Source organism: Rhamphochromis sp. 'chilingali' (assembly GCF_963969265.1).
Source record: "Rhamphochromis sp. 'chilingali' genome assembly, chromosome: 7".
NCBI lineage: Eukaryota > Metazoa > Chordata > Actinopteri > Cichliformes > Cichlidae > Rhamphochromis > Rhamphochromis sp. 'chilingali'.
Genome location: NC_137934.1, coordinates 30757172 through 30767461, shown reverse-complemented (window position 1 = coordinate 30767461; position 10290 = coordinate 30757172). Strand labels below are relative to the sequence as shown.

The 10290-nt window shown below is 39.1% G+C and overlaps 1 long non-coding RNA gene across 1 annotated transcript in view; it reads right to left on the bottom strand.

Moving 5' to 3' along the window:
* Nucleotides 1-545: 545 nt before the first annotated feature.
* Nucleotides 546-10290, bottom strand: part of LOC308400286 — a 56888-nt gene continuing 47143 nt past the window's right edge. The window contains exon 3 of the long non-coding RNA XR_013972345.1: nt 546-1977. This is a non-coding gene — a long non-coding RNA (uncharacterized lncRNA). The remainder of the gene's footprint in view (nt 1978-10290) is intronic.

Below are 10290 nucleotides of genomic sequence, written 5' to 3'. Positions count from 1 at the left end.
CAACGCAACATCTTTCGAATCTTCTATTGGTTTAGTGAGCCTGTATGAATTGTAGCCTTAATTTCCTGTTTTTAGATGACAGAAGTGGCACCTGGTCTGGTCTTCCACTGCTGTGGCACATTTGCTTTAAGTTTGTTCAATGTGTCCAGTGTTTGCAGATGCTCTTCTGCCTCCTTATCAGCTCAAAGCAGCCTGGCCATTCCTCCTCTCACACCTCATATCAACAAGTCATTTTCACCCATCTGTAAATTAAAGAGTTGGTTGAGTTACTAAATCTCAGTAGATCATGAGTTTCAAAGCCATTCAAAGCTCACTGAAATCCTCTTTCTTTCTGATTCTCATGCTCAGCTTGAACTTAGGCAAGTCTTCCCTCCATGTCTAGATACAATCTTTACATAAAATATTTGTTCACCTGCTTAGTACTTACAGTTTTGTAACAATAGTTTTAGCAGTAACATGAAAGGGATCTCAAAAGCAAATTATGCGACTGAGGTTATGAAGAATTGGGCCTCAGCGCTATACCGCTGTATTGTTGATGCCTTTTAGATAATTTTTAAAGGAACTGTCTGACAAATAATATGGCTTACTGTGTGCCAAGATGTTTGTGAGTCAATTTTAGTGAGTACATTTGTAGTATTTAATGAGTCTGTTACTTAGGAGATATATGTTTCTATGTATTGTTCCATTAGACTGTATTATTGTAACCTGTTAAGCAAGCTTGCTTCATGTCCAGCTACTCTCAAGGCTTCCAAATGCTGCATCCAGAAACTAATAGAGGATGTCTCAATGGCTACATCCATCTTTAATATACAGTGCGTGGTCATAGTCAACCTGTAGCATGTTTTTTACCCATTTCCTCTTTAAGTCAAATCAGTTCTTTGGCTTCTGCATTTCTCAGATCTCAGTCCCACGCTGGCACCAAAGTATCACTCACTCTTTTTCTTCTTCTTCTTTCTCTTCTTTTTTTGAAACTTAAACCATTACTAGTTTCTTGTAGGCATTTACATACAGTCTCACTTTCCTCCATTAGTCTCCCTACTGCATGCCATTACATGCCTCACTGGCTCCCACCGGTCATGGTCAATGAGAAAAGCAGCTTTCAGGTCTCATGTCTGAGGAAACCAGTGGTCTAACAATAAAATCTATTCAGACAAGGAAATGAACACGAGGGGACGAGTGAACAAGTCTGCTGGAATAAACGTTTTCCAGCGTCATACCTTTGCTTCCAATGTCCCAGTGCAGGATGTCTAAAATCCTAGGTGTTTGGGTGGAACAAGCTACACACTCCATGAATTTTTGATTTATTAAAAAAGAAAAAAAGAAAAAAGAAAGAAGCCGAGACAAACAAATTTTTATTACACTTTCAGGCCCTTGTCAGGATCAGCCCAAGCTGCACAAAGGAAAAAGGAAAAAAAAACAAACAAAAAAAAAACTCTGGTCATATTTGAACAGCTACAATTTTAAATATGTGCAATTGCATGAGTGTAAAGCGAGCTGTCAAGAAGCAAGCAAGCATGCCCAGTCATCTTTCACTGGGGTACACTTTTTAAAAGTTCCCGTGTTTTGGCAGTATTGTTAATTTTTGAAGAGCCATTCCGATAAAGGATCTTTGACTTCAGTTTGGAATTGCAGGCGATAAGGAGAAAGAAAAACCGTCTGACAGAGTAGGAGGGGGAGAAGGAGTAGGAGGGGGACAGCGTGAGCAAGTGAGAAGAAGACTGAGAGACTACAGCTGCCTGCAGACAAACCCAGTGGCTGTAATAGTGTCTGCTGCTAGAGTGATAAGTCAGACAGGCCCCAAGTCTCCTGATCCACTGCCAACCTTGACCATTTGTCAGCGCTGACTTGAAACTCCCGGTGGCCATTGCACTCTGCTGTTTGCAGCGGCGGGATCACACTTGACAGGTGAAATCATTATGGACAGTCCTGCTGCTGTTAATGGCCAGCTGGTTCTGCCATGTGTGGGTGTCTGTACATCTGCAAGAGAGGATGTGAAATACATGCAAATATGTGGAAAGATATGCCGAATATTACTCAGTCTTTTAGGTTGGCCTCTTAAATGGTAAAAAATAAATAAAATAAAAAACAGTGTTTTTCTCTTGCTCTTTGTGTATGTGTCCATCTGCACCTGTAGATCAGCGCTAATGTGTTTTTGCATGGATGTAGATGAAAGGCATGGAAAGAGAGGGGTGGAACAGCTTTAACAATGGTCAAAGTTGAAGCCTATTTTGAAAAAGCTCTATATCTTGCGGTATTTAGAGACTTTTTAGTCCATGTATAACAAGGCAGAGAATATATTAAAGCCATGGTGGTGAACTGATGAGTCTCTGAAACCATTTTATCCTTCTTAATGTCCTGGTAATAACCTTTGTTCATCTTATAGCCATGCCAAAAGAAGGCACTTTTAAGAGCAGTTAAAATGTCAAGCTATATTCCACATATCTTCTTCTGATCCCTTTAATTAAGCTGTCTTCTGGTTAATGATGGACTGTCCTGCAAAGTGTCGTATTGTAGGAAGTTCACCTTGTGTGCTGGCTGTCAACTCTCAAAGTTTGGTTTCACGGGATTCAGACTGAAGGCCTTATTTCTGTTTTAGTGCTCATCAGTCTTAGACTTTACCAGGTAGCCATGGAAACACAAGCCTCAATCCAATCAAAGGTGAACAGATGCATGAGGTGTTCCTTAAAGTCTTCATTTTGTCATAGTTAAAGTCAATTGAGGGGGAAGAATGGCAGTTATGACTGTAGATTTAAAACAAAAAAGACTATAGTAATAAAGCAACGGCTTTGCTTAAATTAAATGATGTTAGAAATTATCACATTTAACATGTCCTTGTACACATTATTTTTCTTGTGCAGTTAAAAGGGCAATCAAGTAGACATCTGGAGGTTGGAGGAGTTGATGGGTTGGTGTTAGTATGTGTCAAGTTTTCTGCTGTAGAAGCCCTTAATTTTAGGAAATGTTTAGGATCAAAGAAACTGGGTTATAACTGTCTCTTCTTAAAAGCTCATTTTTCTTGCTTGCAACATCAAACAGTGACGTCCATAGGTTGTTTTTTTGTTTTGTTTTTCTTTAAAATTATGCTTTTGTTATAATTTTGCACACCACAACATTGCATTTTAAATCAAGTCAAGATGTGTTTAAAGCGCAAACTTTCAGCTTTGATTCAAGAATTTAACAAAATTATTGCATTACTTGTTTAGTAATTACAGCTGTCCATCATCTACCTACAGGAAAGAATGCTCTGTTGAGTTGAGATCAGACTGACTTGGCCATTGAAGAATATCCCACTTCTTTCCCTTGAGAAACTGTTGGGTTGCTCTTGCAGTGTTCATTGGGTCATTGTGTATTTCCATTGTGAAGCTCAGTCTGACCAGTGTTGTAGCTGCAGCTGCATAATTTAAGATTATCGCATAGCAAGCTTCAGATTTCATCCTGCTACTTCTATGAGTCATCACATCATCAGTAAAGAGTAGTGGTCTAGTTCATCTGGCAGCCATACTTTTGTTAAACCCATCAAATTAAAGCTAAAACTCTGTATTTCAATCCCATCTTTGTTGTTTGACTTAAAATGGTCTGCTGTGGTGTACAGAAGCAAAATTAAAAAAAAAAAATGTGTCACTGTCTAAAAATTTATGGACCTAACTGTGCATGATGTAGGCATGAAACAGCTGAATTACAGTTGAGTTGAATTGCATTTATTTAAGTTAGTTTTTTTAAACTAACTTTTTCACATTATACCAAGAGACCAGGCTGAAAAAGATCACTGTTAATGGTAGAAATCTTTTGTCTATATTTAAATGTTTGCATGATGTCATATGCAGAATAACTTAACTATGCTAAAGTGAAGCAGGTTCTTAAAAGTTACAGTTGCTCAATGCAGTCTTCTCATAAAGCCACAGGGGCTACGGTGGTATTAGATAATCTGCATCTCTTTTTAGGCATGTGAGTCCTTTAAGATTATAGAGGGTGGTTGATGTGTAGGCGACTAATAACTGAGACTTTAATGAAGGAAACCAGAATTGGCATCTGGTAACTGTAATATAGACCTGCAAATAATTTGTCTCATAACCTCATGAGACTCTCAATTTGGTTTAAGAAACATGATAAAACACAAAAACAATGAAATCTATCTTTCTTATCATACAATTAGATCCAGTCTTAATTGAGGTTCTGCTCTGATCAGCAAATGCTGGGGAGGAGGACATTGCTAAAGTACTGTTTATTAGAGATAAAAGATAACAAATAATCAAAACTAAAACTCTGAAGGAAAAGTTATCCACTGCTCAGCAATAATCATCTCTGTAATTAGCTCTGCAGCAAAACTAGCTTGGCTGGTGTCAAGCTATAGGCTTCTACCTGGCAGCGGTAGTGACCCTGTAATTGCACTGACAACAGCTGTGAGCGTGTGGCAGCCACAGAGCACAAAGCTAATTGGTTTTTGCCTTACCATTATCTTTTAAATACCAATCCAGATTGCACTCCTGTTAAGCTGGCATCCAATACAGCTCTCCTTCAGTGCTGTTAACCTCTGGAGAATAAAGTGTCAAACCCAACAGGCACCGGACAATGTGAAGTCTCCATCTTGAGCATATTACACACTTTATTGTACCAAGTTTCACCAACAAGTCACTTCACGCGAACAGGACAACTTTCTTCTCTGCTTGAGCAAACATCGCAGACATGATTTACTGACTGATATGTATCCATAGCTACATCTTCATGTTGCCATCACCCATTAGTGTCCATGATAACTTAATTTTGATAGTAATATAAGTAATATAAGATATCTTCGCAAGATTCAAGCCTTTTTTGCACCCTGTCCTACTTTTTTCCAGTGTGTGGGATTTAGGGTGCTTATTAGCTGTGCAGTATGTAAGCATATTTTAATTATTATTGTTACATTTCCAGAGGGAGTGCGACCTTGTACTCAAAGAACCTATTTTTGAAATGTCAAGCAGAGGATCTAAGGCCTTATACACATTTATACTAAAGTGACAGCCACTGAAGGGTGAAGGGAAGGCTATTTAGTTGATGGCAATCTGCAACTTCACAACTAGATGCCACTAAATCATTCACTCTGTCACTTTAGCTTTTTTTGATGTGATACAAATTGCTGCCGATTGCACAACACATATTTGTACTTGATAAGTTCCTTAATGTGGACTAAAAAGTTATGCAGCTGTAAAACAGTTTTTAAGCTAAAGATGTTGAGTTTTTTAATATACTATACAGTGCCATCGTTCAGTCGAGTCTGTCAACTTCTGAAATGTGTGGGATCAGGGTGGGTTATTGTTTTTATTCAGTATGGGCCTCAAGATGTTTGTGTCAGTTAGCTTTATTCCCATGGTAATATTGTGTCTTCACAGCTGAACACAAAAAACACACTGTGATGTACAGTAACAGCAGACTTCCATCAATTAGAATAGACTGTCAGAATTTACATGCTATTGTTAAGGAGGTTTCTTTCAGAGTAAAAAAGGTGAAGATTCTTGGAAGAAAGCTCACTGATCAAAGCGAAAGCTCTATACCAAAGTCTATCTATCCGGTCTTTAAGTCTGACGTCATTAGCCATGCTGGGCCCAAGCTCAGCTGCAGGTCCTAAGTCAAATGATCACTGCAGTATTACTGAGAGTTAAAAATTGTCTAAATTCTTTCATCTGTAATAAAATGATCAGCGTGGTTGCTCTACCAGGTGTAACAATTAAGTTTAACAACCAGGCATCCATGAAAACGGAATTGATGACATTTAATGGAGTTAGAAGTTAGCAGGAAGTTAGCTCGCTAGCTTCCATCTAAATATAATTTAACATGTTCTGACTGAGAGATTTATGAAACAAATTAAAACATACAGCTCTGCTATCATTTCCAACATAAATGAAGACAGAAAACTAAACAGCAATGACGTTTGTAGGATTACTGAAGTTGGACTAGCTGGTATATAATGATGTACTACGTGATCGCTAGCGTGACAAAGCTATGTTAGCATAACATAAACAGTAAAGCTGGAGGATGAACGCTAACTTTTTTCCACTCCATAAAAGTTAACATGAGGGTTCCCAATGGTTAGGGGCAAATGCAATCGCACGGCAGGATGCTACATGTACCCATTGGCATCCATTAATAGAGAACCACCCAACCACCACTACCATACACACACAAACACAACACGGCAGGGCTAGAGTTTTTGGGCTTCAATAACTTGCCTGAGGAAATTTCAAATGGCAGACTGGATACCCAACCAACCTGTCTGATTAGTGTAAAACAAACTCTACTTCCTGAGCCAGCCACCTAGTTAGCAATTATATAGTGTTTATCCTTCCTGAGCTGTGTTACTGTTGTTTGCTAGCTTACGAGGAAAGTGATGCAACACTCACATCTGTGTATTAGTGCCTGTTGTGATAACATTTAGAACAACTAGAGGGTCAAAAGTTATTGTAGATTTAAGGTAAATGGTATTCGTCTTACACTGTGTTTGAGTACGTACAGATACTCAAAACAGCCGTGTGTACTCAAATACGCATTAATTAATTACTACATATTAATTACTTAATACACATATTGCAAGTCAAGGGAGTAAAATACAATAATACAGCCACTCTTTTTCTTAACCTGTCATCCTGCTGTGGAAGGGCCTATCATAACTGTCACGGGGTGAGTTGTAGGGTATACCCAGGACAGGTTGCTGGTCCAGGGCTAACAATATAATATAATAAGAGAACAAGCAGAGAAAATAATCAGATTTAATCACACCTAACTATAGGGACAGGTGTACAGGGTGGGCCATTTATATGGATACACCATAATAAAATGTGAATGGTTACCATTCTGGCATCACTGAAAGATGTGAGTGATCCACCTACTTACCTACAGGCCTTTCTGAGAACAGCCAGAGGAAGCCGTTTAAGAGCTGTCTCACAGACTTCAGGTTACTGCTTTTCCCCTATGCTAAGTGCTGCCCAACTTGACCTGACTGGAGGCATATTAGACCACATACCTCTGCCTTCCACACAAGGAGCAGAGCTTTCAAAAACTTTAAAGTCATGGCTTTAAAGCAGACTAATAGCTGAAGTAACAATGGAAAGAGGGGAGCTCTTGTGGTCTTTTTTTTTTTTCCCCCTCAGAGTTGGAGTTTAGCTTTTGAACAGTGCTAGCAGCCTGTATTAACAGACCACAGCACAGCAAGATGCACTTGTGAACACTGGTCTGATGTCAGTACATTAGAAAGTCTGATACAAAGCTGAAAGATAGTGTTTCTGTTGGATTACTGCGAATAACTTCAGTTATATATACACAATACGTGATTTTACACAATTTAATTTCTACTCAGGTAACTCTGCGAGTTACTAAAAGAGTAATATAATATAGATTTGCGTTAAGAAATATCCTTCCTTGAATCAAACTTGCTGTGAATCATTAAAGAGACATTAGATAGCATTTTAGTTAAACTTTTTATTATGGAACCTAATGTGTTTGTTCTTTGTATAAATAGAAGAAAGAAAAAAAAACGACATTTAGGTCGCTTGGTTAAAATCTGAATTTGATTGCTACCAACATCCTCCCACCAGGTCTGGAATTTTCCTGTGCTCAGTCAGATTTGATTTATAACAAATTATAACAAATCCAGTGGAGAGGGTGCAGTCCTTCAAGTATCTTGGTGTCCACATCTCCTCAGACCTGACATGGGCTGCCCACATTCAGGTCCAGACCAAAAAGGCTAGGCAGCGCCTGTATCACCTACGACAACTGAGGAAGTTCAGGGTCTCTCCAAAGATCCTCAGGATTTTCTATACAGGCGCTGTGGAGAGCATCCTCACACAGAACATGACATCGTGGTTTTGGGAACAGCTGTGTGAAGGACCAAAAAGCTCTCCAGAGAGTGATCCGTACAGCAGAACGCTGCTGCAGGATTGCTCTCCCCCCACTTCAGGACACCTACACCAGGAGATGCCGGACTAGAGCAGCGCAGATACTGAAGGACCCGTCCCATCCTGGCAACAAACTGTTCCAACTTCTGCAATCTGGTAGAAGGTTCCGCATCTTCCGGGCAAGGACAGAGAGACTCAAGAGGAGCTTCTATCCCCAAGCCATCCGTGCCCTAAACACACACACCCGCCCTCTCACATCATCTATAATTGACTGAGTCAGGACTCTTCCAGACACTAAACCAAGGCACAATGTACATTTCAATTCCTTTAATTTTAAATATGTTTATATTGTCTATCCTGTAAAATAGTCAGATGTCTATTCATATTAATGTACAGAATTCACCTGCTTGCTGCTACTACTGCACATTCACCCAATGTGTGTGTGTGTGTGTATATATATATATATATATATATATATATATATATATATATATATATATATATATATATATATATATATAATGTTCTTCCTCTACACCCCCCCCCCAATTTTTTTGCACATGTCGAGGAGTGTGTCAGGCTACATTTCACTGTGTGTTATACTTGTATAACTATGCATGTGACAAATAAAGAACCTTGAACCTTGAACCCTTGAACCTAGAATTATCATGAAACAAGCACAGAAACATTTAACAGGTAGCGCTAGGTACCCAGCGCTAGAAGGCTTTGGAGAGCTTTGGGATTTATGGAGGTTCACAACAGTCAGCTTTCTACTTGCTCAGTATGTAACAAAACCAAGGTGCCAGTTATCTCATTTAGAATTTTATATGATCCTAGCATAAAAGTGAACTGTTTTATCGAAGGTTAAAAGGGAAGTGTTTTGGATTTTGTACAGTAACAGTGCTGTTAGCGTTAACTGCGATGCTAACTATCAGTGGCTTAAACATGGTTTTTAATATAAAAATAAAAAAGAAACAGTGACAAAAAACTGGGAGCTGGAAGAGAATAAAAAGCATTTGCCAGTAAACATTAAGCATAATGGCTGTGACCATAAGGTTAGCACACATAAGTAAATAAACTAAATCCATTGACCAGTTGCTAACACAGGCAAAGAACATATTCATGAATACTCCTTTCCACCCTTCTCTTTGTTAAAAAAAGGAATGTTGGAATATAGTTTGTATAAACAAAAGGCAGCACAGTGGCATGGTGGTTAGCACTATTGCCGCACAGCAAGAAGGTCCTGAGTTAAATTCTACCATTAGGCTTAGGTCTTTCTGTGTGGAATTTGCATGTTCTGCCCTCCGGGTACTCCGGCTTCCTTCCACCGTTGAAAGACTGTGGGGATAGGTTAATTGATTAGTCTAAATTGCCCATAGGTGTGAATGTGAGCGCAAATGGTTGTCTGTCTCTGTGTGTTAGCCCTGCGACAGACTAGCGACTAGTCCAGGGTGTACCCCACCTCTTGCCCTATGACAGCTGGGATAGGCTCCAGCACCCCCTGCGACCATGAAAAGGGAAGCGGAAGTGAATGGATGGATGGATAAAGAAAAGGAAAAAAGAGTAGACATACCAATGAAAGACTGAATTTTTAAAGATGCCTCTAGTTAGCAATTATATAGTGTTTATCCTTCCTGAGCTGTGTTACTGTTGTTTGCTAGCTTACGAGGAAAGTGATGCAACACTCGCATCTGTGTATTAGTGCCTGTTGTGATAACATTTAGAACAACTAGAAGGTCAAAAGTTATTGTAGATTTAAGGTAAATGGTATTCGTCTTACACTGTGTTTGAGTACAAACAGATACTCAAAACAGCTGTGTACTCAAATACGCATTAACCCTTTAAAACCGGTCAGAGCGGGCACGCTCCGTTTTGCGTAACTATTTTTAAATCCCGGTAGCACTGCAACCATGTGAGCTAGCGCAATATTTTTTTTTGCATATGAAACCGGAGGAGTTGTACTTACATCTTATGCCATCAGCTTGTCCTAGGTCACGGTTTCCTTCCACATATAGCTTTGCAAAAACTGCATAAAAAGCGCTTGCAGCAACAAAAACATAATATTCCAGAAACTCGCTTTGCCGATCCAATCAGCTGTTCATAACACTTCCTACGTCCATCAGCGTGAATCGCATGTCCGCCATGACCTGCCCGAAACCGGAAGTGACGTCATTTTCGTGGAAATGTAGGTTTTTTGTTTTTTTTTTACCATCAAGGCCTCATGAGCTTATACTGGTGTTTTTAAAAGTTATGTTTGACTTTATGACTTTCTGTGTCATTTCTGGGATGCTTAGGACTCATATTGCACTGCTGGAAATAGTTTACTTGGATGCATATGCTGCTTTTTTGCAAATTTGCACTATAATATTTATTTTCGTTTTTCCTGCAGTATATAAAAATTGGTGTATTTCAAAAACAAAAC